This window comes from Camelus dromedarius, chromosome 3 (assembly GCF_036321535.1).
Source record: "Camelus dromedarius isolate mCamDro1 chromosome 3, mCamDro1.pat, whole genome shotgun sequence".
In the NCBI taxonomy this organism is placed as follows: domain Eukaryota; kingdom Metazoa; phylum Chordata; class Mammalia; order Artiodactyla; family Camelidae; genus Camelus; species Camelus dromedarius.
In genome coordinates this window covers 75,675,326-75,692,666 of record NC_087438.1, presented here as the reverse complement: position 1 = coordinate 75,692,666, position 17,341 = coordinate 75,675,326, and the positions used below count along the sequence as shown (strand labels likewise).

At 38.7% G+C, this 17,341-nt stretch overlaps 1 protein-coding gene across 1 annotated transcript in view; it reads left to right on the top strand.

The window, feature by feature from the left end:
• Positions 1-17,087, top strand: part of TMEM232 (transmembrane protein 232) — a 239,302-nt gene extending 222,215 nt beyond the window's left edge. The window contains exon 16 of the mRNA XM_031448791.2: positions 17,025-17,087. The gene's annotated coding sequence lies outside the window, so the exon portion shown is untranslated. The remainder of the gene's footprint in view (positions 1-17,024) is intronic.
• The last annotated feature ends 254 nt before the right edge of the window (positions 17,088-17,341 follow it).

The window sequence follows — 17,341 nt, the reverse complement described above, 5'->3', positions numbered from 1 at the left end:
CCATTTTTTTTTTTCTACAGAGCTTTGTTAGTAACTGTGTAAGGCAGCATTTCCTAGGATACACATGAGTGAGTGCCATCTTATCCTAGCAGTAGTTGGTGGATAAATAAAAGGGCGAGGTGAAATAAAAGCAAAAATAAACAAATGGGACCTAATTAAACTTAAAAGCTTTTGCATAGCAATGGAAATCATAAACAAAATGGAAAGACAACCTACAGAGTGGGAGAAAATATTTGCAAATGATGTGACAAACAAGGGATTAATTTCCAAACTATATAAACAGCTCATACAACTCAATAACAAAAAGCAATCAACCCAATCAAAAACGAGCAGAAGAGTTGAACAGCTATTTTTCCAAAGACATACAAACGGCCAACAGGCACCTGAAAAGATGCTCAACATCACTAATTATTAGAGAAATGTACATCAAAACCATGATGAGGTATCACTTCACACCTGTCAGAATGGCCATCATCAAAAAGTTTACAAATAACAAGTGTTGGTGAAGATGTGGGGAAAAGAGAAACCTCATACACTGTTAGTAGGAATGTAAATTGATACAGCCACTATAAAAACAGTATGGAGGTTCCTTAAAAAACTAAAAAGATAAGTACCATAAGAAATTCTACTCCTGGGTATATATCCAGAAAAAAACAAAAACAAAAACAAAAAACCCTCTAATTTGAAAAGATACATGCACCCCAATGTTCACAGCAGTGCTATTTACAAAAGCCAAGATATGGCAGCAATGCAAGTGTCCATCAATAGACAACTGGATTAAGATGTGGTTTATATATACAGTGGAATACTTAGCCATAAAAAAGAATGAAATATTGCCATCTTCAGCAACATAGATGGACCTAGAGAATATTACGCTTAGTGAAATAAGAGAAAGACAAATATAGTATAATATCACTTATATGTGAAATCTAAAAAAAAAAAATCTATATACAAAACAGAAAGATTCACAGGCAGAAAACAAAACTATGATTACTGAAGGGGAGGGAGGGACAAATTAGGAGTATGGGATTAACAAATATAAACCACTACACATAAAACTGATAAGCAACAAGGATTTACTGCATAACACAGAGAAGTGTACCCAGTATCTTATAATAACCTAGGATAGAATATAACATGGAAAAAAAACTGAATCACTATGTTGTTGTACACCTGAAACTTAAACAATATTGTAAATCAACTATAATTTAATTTAAAAAAAAAGGGCTAGGTGATAATGTTGGTTAAAGCTTGGGAATAAGGTAATTTGAAAATGGTTTTAATAAGATGCTTGGAGATAATTTGTGAATTTCATTCACTAGACTGCACCTGTCTGTCCCCTTTTCTGTAAATAATTAAGGGACAGTCCATGGAAATCTCGTGTGGTGACCTGTATTCACCTGAGGCGACAAGTTACTGAGAGAAGAACAGATTATCAATAGTGGTTTTATATTTTTAAAACAATAATTTCCTCTTAGTCCAGACAGAAGCAACATGCTATGCAAAATTATACATCATGTAGCAACAGCTGAGAAGTCAACATATATCACTATCAATGTTGCTTCTATAAAAGCCAAAAAAAATTACCATGTCTAACAATGTTTTTACTGGAATAGAGAGAAAAGGGGACACAAAAAGAAACCAGCTTATTCTTATAAATGGTTGGTTTAACATGTAGTGAACAAATTGATGTGTAAATTGGCTTTGATAAATGCTTGTGTTAAATGTGGTTATTTATTATGAGTTCCATTATATAAATTGGTTGCAAAATTATAACAAATGTTCTTTATTAATCTTACCTTCTCTGTGGCTAGAAAATGACTCAAGGCAATTATCTTTCAGGGACTTCAGCATCATTAGTGCTGATGTGCTGAGGAGGGCAGACGAGTTCTAATAATACACAGACAAGAGAAACATGCCTTTTCTTTGCTTCTTACATGAGAGATGTTTTTCTCAGTACAGTTTTCTTCAATTCCAGTGAAATCCCTCAAGTTATTAATTTCTGGTATTTTTTCAGTAACAGCAGCTAGAGGTGTAAGAAACGTCTTACATATTATGTTCTTTATGATATGACATTTGAAATTTAAACAGATGGCATAGATTCTGGTCTGGAGGAGCTCAGAGTTCACCCAAGATGACACCAGTGCTCTCAGGGCACATCTGGCTACTTGGTAGGAGTGCCAAGCATCTGCTCTGTGGTCCAGTAACAGACTGCAGAATTATCTTACTCTTTTCCTCTTCAGCATGGGATATATAAATAGCTGGAAGCTAGGAGCTTTCTGGGGAAGAAAAGGAAATATTTCTTCCAAGAGCACTTTTATGGCCCAACACTCAATCAGAATCAAAGAGTTAAAAAGAGTTACTGCAGGAGATGACTTGGAGCCACTTCTTAGTTATCAGAGGCCATTTTTTCAGTTGTGAATTTTTCACTTCCCTCATCCTCACTTTCCTCTCTCCTACAGACATGGTCTTAGCTTTTCAGCTCTCCTTACATCCCCGAGAGGGAAAAACAAAAGGAAAAAGAAAATCATTCATTCTGTTAATTATGTACCTCTCTGACTAAAGATTGATACTGGGGTTAAATGGTACAGGTGAAAAGGTGCTTATAAATCATGATTATATAAAAGAATACAGCAAAAATATCATGGGAGATTTGTAGTCTGGAGAAGTCACAGTCAGATGCTATCCTTGCATTTTTCACTGTTGAATATTTTCTGAGCACCAGTGATATGTAAGCCCCTAAGTCAGGTACTGGATGCTAAAGGAGGGAGGATGGAGAGGGAGACAAGTCCACTGCATCAGCTATGCTAGCCAGCAGATTGGTACCTGAAAACTTGCCTCATCTTGATGTCAACTGGTCATCACTGATACGAATGCTTATACAATGTGTAAGTTAGAATAAGGTTTGGCAATGAAAGACAATGCCCAGTAAATTAAACACATTAGAAGTTACTTTACTTATTTTTTCCCTCTCAGGTGAATATTCACATAGGTAGCCCAGTGCTTATGTAAGGATTCTTCTATCCTGCAGTGCTACCAGCTGTGTCCTCTTTCCCTAAATTCACTTCATGGTGCGGGATGGTTCCATCAGCTCCAGATCTCATGCCTGCATTTGAATCAGCAGAACAGGGAACAGCAAGGAGAAGAGCAGGCTCCCTCCCATTTTAATGATATTTGCTGGAAGTTGCACTGCTTTCTTATAATACACAACTGGCCAGATCTAGCCATGAGAGAGGCCAGGAAATGGAGCCTTGATTCCAGCTGGGCACAGCTAACTATTGTGAATTCTGGGGCTTTCAGTTTCTGCTCAAGATGTGGAACGTTACAACGAGCATCACTCCCTGCACTTAAAACAACAGCAGCCACAGCAGCAGCAGAAAAGCCAAAGAATCTGAATATCCATAACTTTTCTTGAGCCCAGCAGAGAACTGATGATTACTAACTAACACTGAAATCTAAGAAAAGCACATCGAAGAAGAGCGAGGGCAGCAGCACTTGCTTACCTGGGATAGATGCTGTCACAGGTACGACTTCCACTTAATATTTTAATGAATTGCTAAAGGCCAGCTGCAGGCTGGCAGAAGAATATAGGAGGACACACACACGGGAGAACTTGCACTCCTCACAGGCTGCTCTGCAAAGAATCAGATGCTCGCAGGAAAGACCAGCAAGAACCCTAAAATGTGCTTCTTGTGATGCAGGCCCGAAGCAGCAATGACACTGGAGGACAAGCACAGATCATCCTCCCCTATACCTCCTACGAAACAAGAGGCTTAAACAGCTCAGGGAGGGAAGCCAAACTTGAGGCCCGTAGGGCTCTGATAAAAACCCACTGATCCTGGAGGAAGGGAAGGAAGGAAAAGCTTTTACACTGGAAAGAAGGATGGAAACACTTACTGGGCCCAGGCCTATAGCTGAGAGTGGAGTAGAATCACTGAGAAAGACCTTCCCACAAGACTCAGGAACACAGAGCCCGTATGACTGAGACTTGAACAAAAAACAACAGAAAGTGTCACACACCCAAACCCCCACCAGCCTCACAAGCATTGAGGAACAAGTAACAGTGATCTGCTGCTTCAAGAGGGGCAAGAACATGCAGAGAGACCCTTTCTGAAGCACAGCACAAAAGGAAGACTTAAAATTGAGGGTATGAGGGACATTGAAGAAAAGCCCTCCGGTGAACCAGCCCACTTGCTCAATAGAAAGTAATCCATAATGGCTGCACCAAACTGCATTCCCACCAGCAGTGTAGGAGGGTTCCCTTTTCTCCACACCCTCTCCAGCATTTATCCTTTGTGGACTTTTTAAATGATGGCCATTCTGATTGGAGTGAGGTGATACCTCACTGTAGTTTTGATTTGCATTTCTCTGATGACTAGCAATTTTGAGCATTTTTTCATGTACCTACTGGCCATTTGTATGTTTTCACTGAAGAATTGCTTGTTTGCCCATTTTTGGATTGGGTTGTTTCTTTTTCTGTTAAGTTGTATGAGCTGTTTATATATTCTGGAAATTAAACCTTTGTCAGTCACATCATTTGCAAATATTTTCTCCCATTCTGTAGGTTGTCATTTTGTTTTACTTACGGTTTCCTTTGCTGTGCAAAAGCTTGTAAGTTTAATTAGGTCCCATTTGTTTATTTTTCCTTTTATTTCTATTGCCTGTGTAGACTGCCCTAGGAGAAAACTGCAGCACTGTATACACTAGCCAAGACATGGAAGTAACCTAAATGTCAAATGACTGGATAAAGAAGGGTTATATTTATACAATAGAATACTACTCTGCCATAAAAAAGAATAAAATGCCATTTGCAGGAACATGGATGGACCTGGAGATTGTCATTCTAAGTGAAGTAAGCCGGAAATAGTAAGAAAAATATCATACGAGATCACTCATATGTGGAATCTAAAAAAGAAAAAGAAAAAAAAAAAAAAAGGGACACTAATGGAACTTATCTACAAAACAGAAACAGACTCGCAGACATAGTAAACAATCTTATGGTTACCAGGGAAAGGGGGTGCAAAGGGATAAATTTGGGATTTTGAGGTTTGCAAATGTTAACCACTATATATAAAAATAGATTAAAAAAACAAATTTCTTCTGTATAGCACAGGGAACTGTATTCAACATCTTGTAATAATCTTTAATGAAAAAGAATATGAAAATGAATACATGTATATATATAGATGACCAGGACATTTTGCTGTACATCGGAAATGGACACATTGTAACTGACTATACTTCAATATAAAAAAAAAGTAATCCTAGATGATTTAAAGCCTATCGTATACTGAGAGTACTCATAGCAACAGCTCTAAAATCCAGTTAAATGCATAACAACGACCTCACCAGTCCCACCACACACGAGACATGCACCACAATCAGCCTAGCAGAAGGAGACATCCGTCTATTTCCAGCCCTAAACGTTTTTATACCTTACACTCTACTGTCCCACAGAAGATGGCCAGCTCCATCTTTCAACAAAAAATCCTGGGGCATACAAAAACACACAAAAAAACAGCCCACTGTCAAGAGACAAAGCAACCAACAGAACTAGATTCAGATATGATATGGATGTTGGAAATATCTAATAATGAATTTAAAATGAATAGCATCAATACAGGAAAAGCTCTAGAGGAAAAAGTGAACAGATCAGAATAGTGATTCAGTAATGATAGAAAATATAAAAAATAAGCAGAACTATTAGATATGAGAAGAGTCACAAAGAACTCCTTCAGTGGTTTCATTGGTAGACTCACTACAGCTGAGGAAAGAAACAGTCAACTTGAACATGAGTCAGTATAAATTGCTCAAACTGAAACATAAAGCAAAAAGTGGCGATAGAACACAAGAAATATTTAAACAAATACTGAGAATTTTCTAATTGAGAATTTCCCAAAATTAATGACAGGCACAAAATGACAGATCCAAGAAATTTAGCTGAGGGAACCACAAGCAGGATGAATACAAAAATAAAACTAATAAATAAGAAAGGAGGCAAACAAACACCAAGGCACATTATACTCAGATTGCTGAAAACCAAAAACAAAGAGAATCTTGAAGGTGACCAGAGATAAAAGATACATTACCTTTGAAGGAAAAAATATGTATAATTATAGGCTTTTCACGAAAAACCATTCAAACCAAAAGGAAATGGAGAGACAAGTGATGAAACTAAAAAAAACATCCTGTCATCTCAGAATTCCACATCTAAATTCTACATGAAAACATCTTTCAAAAGCAAAAAAGAAATAAAGATTTTTTCTGAAACATACAAAAAATGAGAGAATTGATGACAAGAAGATTAACACTAAAAGAAATGTGAAGGAAGTTCTTCAGGTGGAAGGAATGTGACACCCAACAGAACTGAGGTCTACACCAAGGAATAAAGTGCACTGGAAATACAGTAGATGTAGTTAAGTATAAAGATCACTGTCTTATTTTTTAATTGGTCATAACAAAGAAATGGCAGCCTAAAGCAAAAATAAAAATATACTATGTGTTTATAGCATATGTAAAAGTAAAATATATGACAATAGCACACAAAATGAAAGGAAGGAATTGAGAATATATTATTGTAAGGGCCTTTCAATACTGTGAAGTGTTAATAAATTATTTGATGTATATCATAAATTCTAGGGCAACCACTAAAATATTTAAAAAGGGTGTAAATGATAAGCTAATAGTGGTGTTAAAATAGCAAAATATTAAAAATTAAAAAGACAGAAAAAGAAGGAAAAAGAACAAAGAACAGATGTAACAAATAAAAAACAGGTAGGTGGATAGTAGTCTTTAATCCAAACATACCAATAATTACATTAAGTGTAAACTGCCTAAAAACACCAATTAACAGTTAAAAAATGTTACACTGGATTTAAAAGAAGCAAGTTATAATTATATGCTGTCTCCGGTAAGTCAATTTTAGTTATAAAAAACAGGGTAAAAGGAAAGCTCAAGTAGCTATATTAATAGCAGCAGAGAAAAGAATATTACCCAGAATCAAGAGATATATTACATAATGACAAAGAAGTCAATACTTCAAGGGGAATTGAATATTTATATACCTAGTAACAAAGCTACAAAATAGATGAGGCAAAATCTGATGAAACTGAAAGGAGGAAAAAGACAAATCCAGAACCACAGTTAAATCCTTCTGAAAGAAGAAAAAAAAAACAAATCCAGAACCCCAGTTAAATCCTTCAGTACTTCTCTTTCAGCAGTTGACAGACCAAGGAGTTAAGAGAATCAGTGAGGACAGAGAGAGGATCTGAAGAATACTATCAACCAACTTCACCTAATCAACATTTCAAGAGCATTTCACTCCATTACAGCAGGATGCACATTCTCTGAAGCACATGTGGAACATTTCTCAAAATAGACTGTGTTCTGCACTGTAAACAAACCTCAATAAATTTAAAGAGTTGAAATTACTCAAAGTATGTTCTTAGGCTGTAACAGAATTAACTAGAAATCAATAAGAGAAAACCATCTAGAAAATCACCAGATAAGTGGAAATTCAGCAGCTCACCTCTAAAGATTAGGTATTCCACTGTCACTGAAAGAGAAAAAAATGTGGTATTGGGGGTCAACAAACAGTCTTTTCTAGACACAGATACATAAATACAATAATTATGCTGACAGAGTGACTCCATGTCAGGTCATTGAAATGAAAGTATTGAATGCAGTTGTTATGGACAGAATGGTGTGTCCCCCAAAATGCATAGGCTGAAGCCACCTAATTTGGAGATGGGGTCGTAGGGAAGTAATTAGGTTTAGATGAGGTCACACGTGTAGGGCCCACAGGGCAGACTAGTGGCCTCATAAAAAGAGGAAGGAAGACTAGAACTCTCCCTGTCTCTCTCCATTATGTGCGGACACGGTGAAAAGGCAGTTAGATGCAAGTCAGGAAGCAGGTTCTCACAAGAGCTGAATCAGCTGGCACCTTGATCTTGGATTTCCCAGCCTCCAGGAGTGTGAGAAATAAATGTCTGTTGTTTAAGCCACCCAGTCTGTGGTATTTTGTTAAAGCAGCTTGAACTAACTAAGACGGCACTTCATATTCCTGAGATGCTGGGAACTGCCACCTCTATTGTATTCAGTCCACAAAATCACGTATGTGTTTCCTTTTAAAAATGTGATGGACTTCTTCAACTTGTCCTGTTATTTCTGCTCATTGGCTCACTGATCAAGATTTTGGCTTCTGAATCTATGTATCCATTCCTCTCCTGCCACGCAGCGTGCTGACTCAGTCCTCTTTTGGGAGGCTGGGGGTCAGAAGAGCAAGTGAAACATCAGGTGGCCCCAACTCATTCAATAACACCACTGGGAGAATGACCTCTGCCACCTCTCAGTATCAGGAGTTCCTCCTACAGAAGCATCAAGAAGGCTGACCGTGGAGCAGACGAGGCCCTGTGTGGTCTTTACCATTCCTCCAGTTAGTCTAGTGATGTCCAGGCCATATGATGCCTATGGAGCAGACACAGTGACACGCACCAAGCTCGATCTATCCTCATGCCTGCAAGCTCTGCATGTTTCTTTCATCCATCCACCAAGCCCTTCACACACTTTGATGTATTTGTCTACCCCAGCCCAAACTCCTGCAATCCCCACCTCAGCAATTCCTCTGCTGTTGTGATTATAAGAGCAGCACCATTTGCACACTTTTATCTTGACTTAACCTTTAAATGTCTTGATGATCCAGACATGTGCTTCCTCTGACAAAAACAATTTCATCTAACTCTTACTGAGTCAACAGATTCTACTCCTATCAAGAAAATATAATGTGTACAATATTCCTAGGTATGCTTGAGCACATAGTTTAAACTTTTCTTTCCAAAACCTGGAACCAAATTTGTTTCATTATTATCATTTAACCTAAGATGTGAGCATTCTCTAGCACACTGTATCTCCCTTCCACTGCCTAAGTAAATGATACTGCCTATCTTTTATCTGTTATTAATAGAGTGACATCTTTCTTTCCAATTAGATGATAAGCTCTATAAGGGCATGGATAGTCACTTTTTCCCCCTGCTCCTTTAATTCTTAGCACCTGATGTATTGGCTTAGTAAATATCTGTTGCATGAATGAATGAATGAATGAATGAATGAATGCAGGATACATCCCACAGATACATCCTCTCTCTCTCTCTGTCCCAGACACACACACACACACACACACACACACACACACACAATCATACGGGAGCCTCAGACTGCTTTGCTAAGAGGCATGTACCAGGCTTTCTCCAGCAGCATGTGACACAGTAATCTCACCATATTCATCAGATGGGCCCGTGCTCGTTAGCCTCAGGGCATACGTACAAGAAACGCAGCAAAAAAAAAAAAAAAAAAAAAAAAAAAGGCCATCCCTGCTATGACAGTTTATTGCAAAACAGAGGGAATAAAATAAAGCAAGCATCGAGTGCTACATATACACAAGCTAATAAACAAGCAAAAGGTCTTCAAGCACAGCAGTGTCTGGAAGACATTCCATGGGTTCCAGCTCCTGTCGGAGGCAATGAATGCCCATGGTGTGTGTGCTCTAGTGGAGCTGGGGAGAATTGTGGCCAGTTCTTTGAAACTGTTAATATGAAAATGACAGCTGAATCTTTAGAAAGGAGAGCACTGCCAGCGTTCAAATTCTCTGCTTTAGTCAAGGACATGGTCTTTGTGCTACCACATTATTATCACCCAAGATCATTATTATTAAAATATCACATGATCAAAACAGTGTATTTTAAGAGGAATTCAGAGTTTTGAGGCCAGCAGAGTAGATGGAAGTTTGGTCACACTATATGTAACCAGGTTTTGATATCCACAGAGGTAATTTGGCTTTCCTGTGTCGTAGGGGTGAGGCATTCCCAAGGGCATATCTCAATGCTTCCTTGGCCTCATCACCCGTCATTTGGTCCTGTCCAATGCAAAAGTTTCCTCAGAGACCAAAGAGCATGTGGGGTGTAAAGAGAATGCAATAACATCTGATATGACGGATTCAGCTCAGAATCTCTGTGCAGCAGATCTGATTTGGGGCTGGAATGCAACACCAAGCTAAGATTGCTCCATCCTCAGAGACCAGTAATAAAGGATCACTCTACAAAGTGTATGAGGTGGCGGGCTATGATGTCTCCCAAACCTTCTCAATTTCAGGATTAGAAAAAACTCTTTTAGCCAAATAACTGATCATTTCTTCTATTGGGCAGGAATCTCCTGCAGAGAGATGGTATCATTTAAACCCTACAGTTTCCATTCTCCTCTTCTGATGTTTCACAGAGATGTAATAGTCATGGGATATGGGAGAGGGAGGTAGCAAGGAAAGTGAGGAACAGACAGAGCAGTTTAGACATAAAAAGCTCAGTTGGCTGTGGGAACAGTCAGGGAAGACACAGTCATCTTTTATTTCTTAAAGTTACTGCAAGGACAGGAGATCAGATTTTGCACCAGTCAGTCCTTTTCCCTCACAGGATGAATCCTTCCCTGACAGATATACACATGTACCAGGATTGTCAGTGTTTTTGGGGGGATAGGATCATCTTAGCAGATGCTTACTCTGCTAGGGACACGTCTGACTTCATCTTTACTTTTGTTGGCATTTTATTATGAATTTCACTCTGGCAACGGAAAGGATGAACCCGAGCTTCTTCGCAGTGGCCAGTGGCCCATTTGTTTCTATTGTCACTGTCTTCCTCAGCTCCAGGAGAAACATGGTAATCTTGATACCTGTCTGATATCAGCATTTCAAAAAGAGCCTGATTCTTGCTCAATTTATAGTACATCCAGTCCCCTGAAAGGCTTATTCTAATGCAAAGTCATGCAGTATGTTTGTGTGCAACTGATGCTGAATTTTTATTGCTGCTGAGCTTCATTTCAGAATTCAATGCCATTGTTAGAACAAACTTTACTTTTATTTTTACGTAAACTTTGCATCCCAAGTTATCAAATGTCTTGGGTTTGTTTCAAAAGAGAATGTTTTCAAACTCATCATCCTGTGGCCACGGATGTATGAGTTCTTTGTTCAGCCACATATTGGTTTGGTCTCTGTTGGTGTTAGGAAAATCTCAAGCCCAATCATACTTTATCCCAACCTCCCAGATATCTGGAAAATCTTTTTAAAATGTTTCTGATGTTGAACACTCTTCTACTTTGAGACTTCTTCCATCATCTCTTTGGCAGTGCTCTCCTCCATCATGATTAAGCTCACACTGCCCTCTGACTCATTCGGTGTGACAGCAGCCACCCTCAGTCACCCCTAAAACCCCTTGCTCATCTTCACCCTGTAGACCATCCTCTGTCTTTGCCTGCCCCATCCATGTTCTCCGTGCACTATCTCAACTATCACTGCATAGGAGTCTTGGCTTCTATTTATTTTTATTTTCCTTTAACCAAACTATTGTTTACATGGTCTCCACCTGCTTTGTGTAAGATCCTTCTGCTATGGAAGTAAAAGTCGAGTAAGGAAATGAAGAAGGTGACCTGGACTTGGAACCTGTGATTGAAAGATGTAGTGACTCTAGCCCATATGTTCAGTGCATGAAGCCAGAAGACAATGATCAAAGCCCATCTCAGAGGAAGTTCCAAAAGTCCAACTGGTGATGGGTGGGCCACAAGTTGATCAGAGCAAGAGTCTGACTTGTAGACCCAAGGAGGTACTGAGCAAGGCATATAGTACAGAAGGGACAAGATGCCAATCTGATAGAGTGAGTGGGAGCTGGGCCTCAGGATGCTGACGGGTTTTCATACGCATACCGAAGGGCGTTATCCTAGATTGATTTTTATGGATTTTAATGGATATTTTTATTGATTAATGGAGTCCATCTGTAAAATGAGTGGCAGTGAAATTTCATCTGTCCTTTCCATTTCAATGTTATGTTAGATAAATGAAATCAACCTTGGACTGGTGAATTTAACCAGGATCTGTAAAGATTTAAAAAGAAGGAGGAGGAGGAGGAGGAAGGAAAATAGCATGGCTTTTCCCACCAGAAGCCTGGGGGGAAGCCTGTAGGCCTATGGAAACAGGAAACATAATTAAGTGAAATCTGCTCTATGCTATCCAGTCGCTCTTTCATCACTTTCTCTCTGTCTCTCTAACTTTCTTCTCAATGTAATTGTGAGTTGATTTGTTGGTGACATCTCCTATATTCTACTGGCCTGGGGATCGGGGAGGAAAGGAGAAGGTGGAAGACAGCAGAGAGGAGAGGGGAAATGATATAATGAAGCGGAAAGCTAGAGGGAACTCAGAAGAATTCTGGGATGGCTGAAATCTTGCAGCCTAATGGTTCTTCGCCAGACTTTTCTTACGAGCATGCTTACCCACCCTGAAAAGGCAGAACAGGGCAGGCTTATTGCTCCTAGTGGTAGACATGGGCTACATTCAGGTCTCTGTATAGGCTGAATACTTTATCTTTTGAGCAGGGACCTTTTCATGAAATTTTGAGGATATGTCTAAGGATTCCTCACTTTGCTGCATTCCAGTCCGCTCTTGTTTTGGGTCAGGGAGGGAAATATCTCCTTCTCAGAAGAGCAGAACCAGATTGGCTTGCCCTCTGGCAGCTGTTGAGACCCGTATGGTAGCCCACCAGGCGACTCTGAAAGAGGCTCCCTCCCACCTGCTCCAACCCAGGGAGGTGCTGGGATCACAGAAGGCCTCCAACGGACTGTGTGCTTGATCCTCAGCCCTAAAGAGGGACACAGCCAGATGCCCTTTCCTTCTGTACAGGGACCTATTCAATTAAGTGCCAGCCATCACATCTAAAGGTTAAAAAAAAAGAGAAGCAGTCATTTTCATATCCAATATTCAATATCTACCTTAATGAGAATGGATACCTATTTAAATTATTTAAAGAAGGTAGCTCTTTGATCATGAGTGCTTATTTCCAAAGACGGAAGACAGCAGAACTCAAGTCCTAATTAAAGGTGACAGCCTGAATTAGCATGTAACTACTTGCTATGTTTGTCACATCCGCTGTTCAGTGTTCTTACTTATCTTGCCTAAAGACACTGCTCCCACACAAGCAAAGAACCCCAGCTCTCCCTTCCCAGAAAAGGTTGGTGGATCTTGTTGAAGGCTGGGGGATTCCTCAGGGATACAAATGGTGATAATTATTTGGAAACAATACAGAAAGCACTTCAGTACTTCCCAAGCATTTTAAAACTCTTTCTCATTTTAATCTTTGCTGAAGACTGATTATTTGAAATTTGACATCACTCACTTATTTCTAAAACAGTTGAACTAGGTAACTAGGCAGCGCTGAAATTTGTAACTTCTTTTTCTTTTTCTAATGAACTAATATTAGAGGAACTAAAAAAAGAGAAAAATACCTAAGATTGGTTTGGATTTTTTATTACCTCCTTGCAATTATACAATAAAAGAAATCAGCTATCCCACAGCGTGATGTAACCTTATAGGAGCAGTGATTTGATAGGTTACGTCCAAGGGAAGATGGGAATTGCAAGAAGAAGGAGTTTCACTATAAGCCCTTGAAATAATATCCCACGATGAGCTGAGGTTCACGGAACATTACAGAAGTACACAAAGGATTCAGGGGACGAGAAGAAGTTTTTTTATCTCCTTTTTGTTTTTGTGTGGCCCTTGATTCTGCCCTCATCCCTGCACTCCCCCAACCGGACCCAGAGATCACTGGTTCTTTGCTCCAACTGCCCATCTTTACATCTCTTCGCTAATAACAGCCTTTACGGCTGGCCACACGGTGTGATCATGAACCAAGGCAGAGCAACATCCTTCCGAACAGAGTGGTTAGCACAGGATATGTTATCAAGCAAGTCAAATTGTGGCACGCCCTGGCAACGTTTTAAATTGTAGTTGCCAGAGAAGTGCCCATTTCTTTCCAATTGGGTAGCTAAAAGGAAGTGGCCAAGAGAAGCCGAAAACCATGTTCCTTCTGCTTAGAGGAGCTGAAGATTTAAAAAGCCACATTGTAAAGACAGAGAATCATAATTGTATCTGAGGTCCTCGTTCCAGATGTCCCAAAGGCCAGCTGCCTCCTGCTTTCTCTATAGTTCAATTATATGAGCCAATAGAGTTAGCTTTTGTTTAAGCAAATTTAGTTTTTGCTGCTTGCAATCGGACTCCTGACTAAAACAATAACCTCAAATATAAAAGTGGTTTACCCTCCTGCTGCATTGCATTTGAATTAAGTTTTATTTTCTCCAGCATATCAGCTCTGAATGGTATATTGCTACAAGTGTAATATCTTGGTATTTTTCTCTTGCTTCAGGTTTCTTCTGGCTGCCTTCGGAAACTGGTGCTTGGGGTAAAGGCTGAGGGTGTTTGGGTAGCGCCTGAGTTTTAAGCACCCCCTGAGAAAGGAAACCTCTCCTTTGGTCATGTAGCAGACACTGCAAATGTCTTTCCCATATCCCTCTGACTTTACTGTTTGGTGTGCCCCAGCCTCTTCTAACTGCCACTGCCCGTATCTCTGTGCCTAAAACCTTACTCATCACTGCAGAGAGCCACTCTTCTTGTATGCAGACAGGCTGGAAGCTCCAGAGAACTAACACCTTCAGAAGCATCGATCAGGAGTTTTATAAAATACCAGAGGTCCCTTAGGTCTTAGGTAGCGTAACTTAGAAGAGTGTTTTGGTCACTTCTTACTGTTTCCCCTTAAGATTGGGCTCCAGTTGTCCATTCTGGAGGATAACTTAATAATACATTCATTACTATCTTCTTTTCCTCTACGTATGTATCTCTTTTCCACTGTCAACCAGGGTTTCCTACACCTCCTAAGTAAGCAACTCACACTTAGATTCTGGTCTTAGAATCTACTTCTGGGAGAATCCAAACTAATAAGACTTGAGAGCCAGAAGTAAACAATGTCTTGTCCAGAGAACGTGGTTTGCGATTTTCAGAATAGGCATGTTGAACTTTTAACTCCAAAATCAAGATGTTTTCGGAAGATAAGAGGGTAAGAAATAGTTTTATACCAAAAATAAGCTCTTACTTTTATGGTCAAATGATTTTTGACAAGGGTATCAACACAATTCAGTGGAGAAAGCATAATCCTTTTAACAAATGATGCTGGATCTACTAGATATCTATATGCAAAAAGCAAGCAAGCAAAATTACACTCCCACCAGATACCGTATAGAGAAATTAACTCAAAATGGATCACAGACCTAAGTGGAAGAGTTAAAACTATAAAAACTCTTAGGAAAAAACATAAATGTAAACTTTGTGATTTTGGATTTAAAAAAAGCTTTCTTAGATAAGACACTAAAATCACAAGCAACAAAATTAAAAACAGGTAAGTTCAACTTAAAAAAAACCAACAACTTTTGCGCTTCAAAGAACACCATCAAGAAAGTGAAAAGACAGCCCAAGAAGTGGGAGAAAACATTTGCATGTCATATACCTGATAAGACACTTTTATTCAGAGTTTATAATTTTGACAACCCCCACATAAAGATAAATAATCCAAATTTAAAATGGGCAAATAATTTAATAGTTGTTTCTCCCCAAAAAATATACAAATGTCCAATAAGCACATGAAAAGATGTTCAAAACTACACCCCAACGTTCATAGCAGAATTATTTACAACTGCTAAGATATGGGAGCAACCTAAGTGTCCACCAAAAGATGAATAGCTAAAGAAGATGTGATATACACACGTGCATACATGCACACAAGCACACACACAGTGGAATACTATTCAGTCATAAAAAAGAACGAAATTTTGCAATTTGCAACAACATGGATGGACTTGGAGGGTATTTATGCTAAGTGAAGCAAGTCAGACAGAGAAAGACAAATATTGTATGATATCACTTGTATGTGGAATCTAAAAAAATAAAATAAACCAGTGGATATAACAAAAAAGAAAGGGACTTATAGAATGGGAAGGCAGGAGGGGCAAGATAGGAGTAGAGGATTAAGAGGTATAAACTACTATGCATAAATAAATAAGCTACAAGGATATATTGTACAACACAGAGAATATAGCCAATATTTTATAACTATAAATGGAGTACAACCTTTGAAAATTGTGAATCACTATGTTGTACACCTGTAACTTATATAATATTGTACATCAACTATACTTCAGTAAAAATGCTCAAAATCATTAGTCATTAGGGAACTGCAAATCAAAACTGCAATGAGATGCCTCTTCATACCCACTAGTAACTAGTATGACCATAATTAAGAAGATAAACAATAAATATATTGATGAGGATGTGAAGAAATTGAAACCCTTATATATTATTGGTTGAAATAGCAAATGGTACAGTTACTTCAGAAAATGGTTTGGCATTTTCTGCAAAATTTAAACACAGAATTAGATGACCCAGAATCCCATTTCTAGGTATATACCTAAGAAAATGTCCATAAAAAAACTTGTACACAAATGTTCATATTATCCAGAATATCCAAAAAATGGAAACAACCTAAATGTCCATCAACTGAAAAATGGATAAAAATGTGATATAGGGAATATTATTTGGTCATATGAAAGAAATGAAGTACTGATATCTGCTACAATATGGATAAACTTTGAAAATATAGTATATGACAGAAGCCAGACACAGAAGGCCCAAATTTTATGATTAAATTTATATAGTGTCCAGAATTCAGTCAGAAAGTATATTAGTGGTTGCCAGGGACTGGGGGTAAGACAAATGGGGAGAGACTGCTAATGGGATGGAACTTCTTTGGAGGATGATGAAAACGTTCTAGAATTAGATAGTAGTGATGATTAACACAACTCTGTGAATATACTAAAAACCACGGAAATGTACATTTTTAAAGAGTAGATTTCCTTGTGTGTGAATTATGTATCAACAAAGTTGTTACTAAAGCAAAACAACAACAAAAGAAATAGTTGGGCTTTACAAATACCAAAACCAAAACTCAAGATGAGAGGATTCTTATATTTTTTTTAAATTCATTTGCTTATTTTTAAATAGTAAATTCATAGGAGGAAAAAAAAACTTTAGATAGAGCTCTGAGAATTTGGAAAGAAACTGTCTAGATAAATGATTAGCTGCTGATCAGAATTTTTTCTTTTTCTACCAGAGAAGCCACATGAACGAATTAAATTTCCCGGAGAAACTGCAAGGTAATTCTGAAGGAAAAGAGGATTCAAGCTCAGCAGTCACCCTGTACAACTACGACTGATCTAAGCAAACCTGGCTTCAAATCCCACCACTGCCATTTAGTCTTTACAGGCACAAGGAAGGTGTGGTCCAACAACCTGACTTCTCCTAAGGGGTGCGCCAGGGAGCCTCATATGGCTGTGGCATCCTCTTCACGTCCACAACCTGGGTGGCCAGCAGACAAGTGACCCCCCTTCTCCCTCAGCACTCCATGCCTATTCTTTGCAGAATATAAAC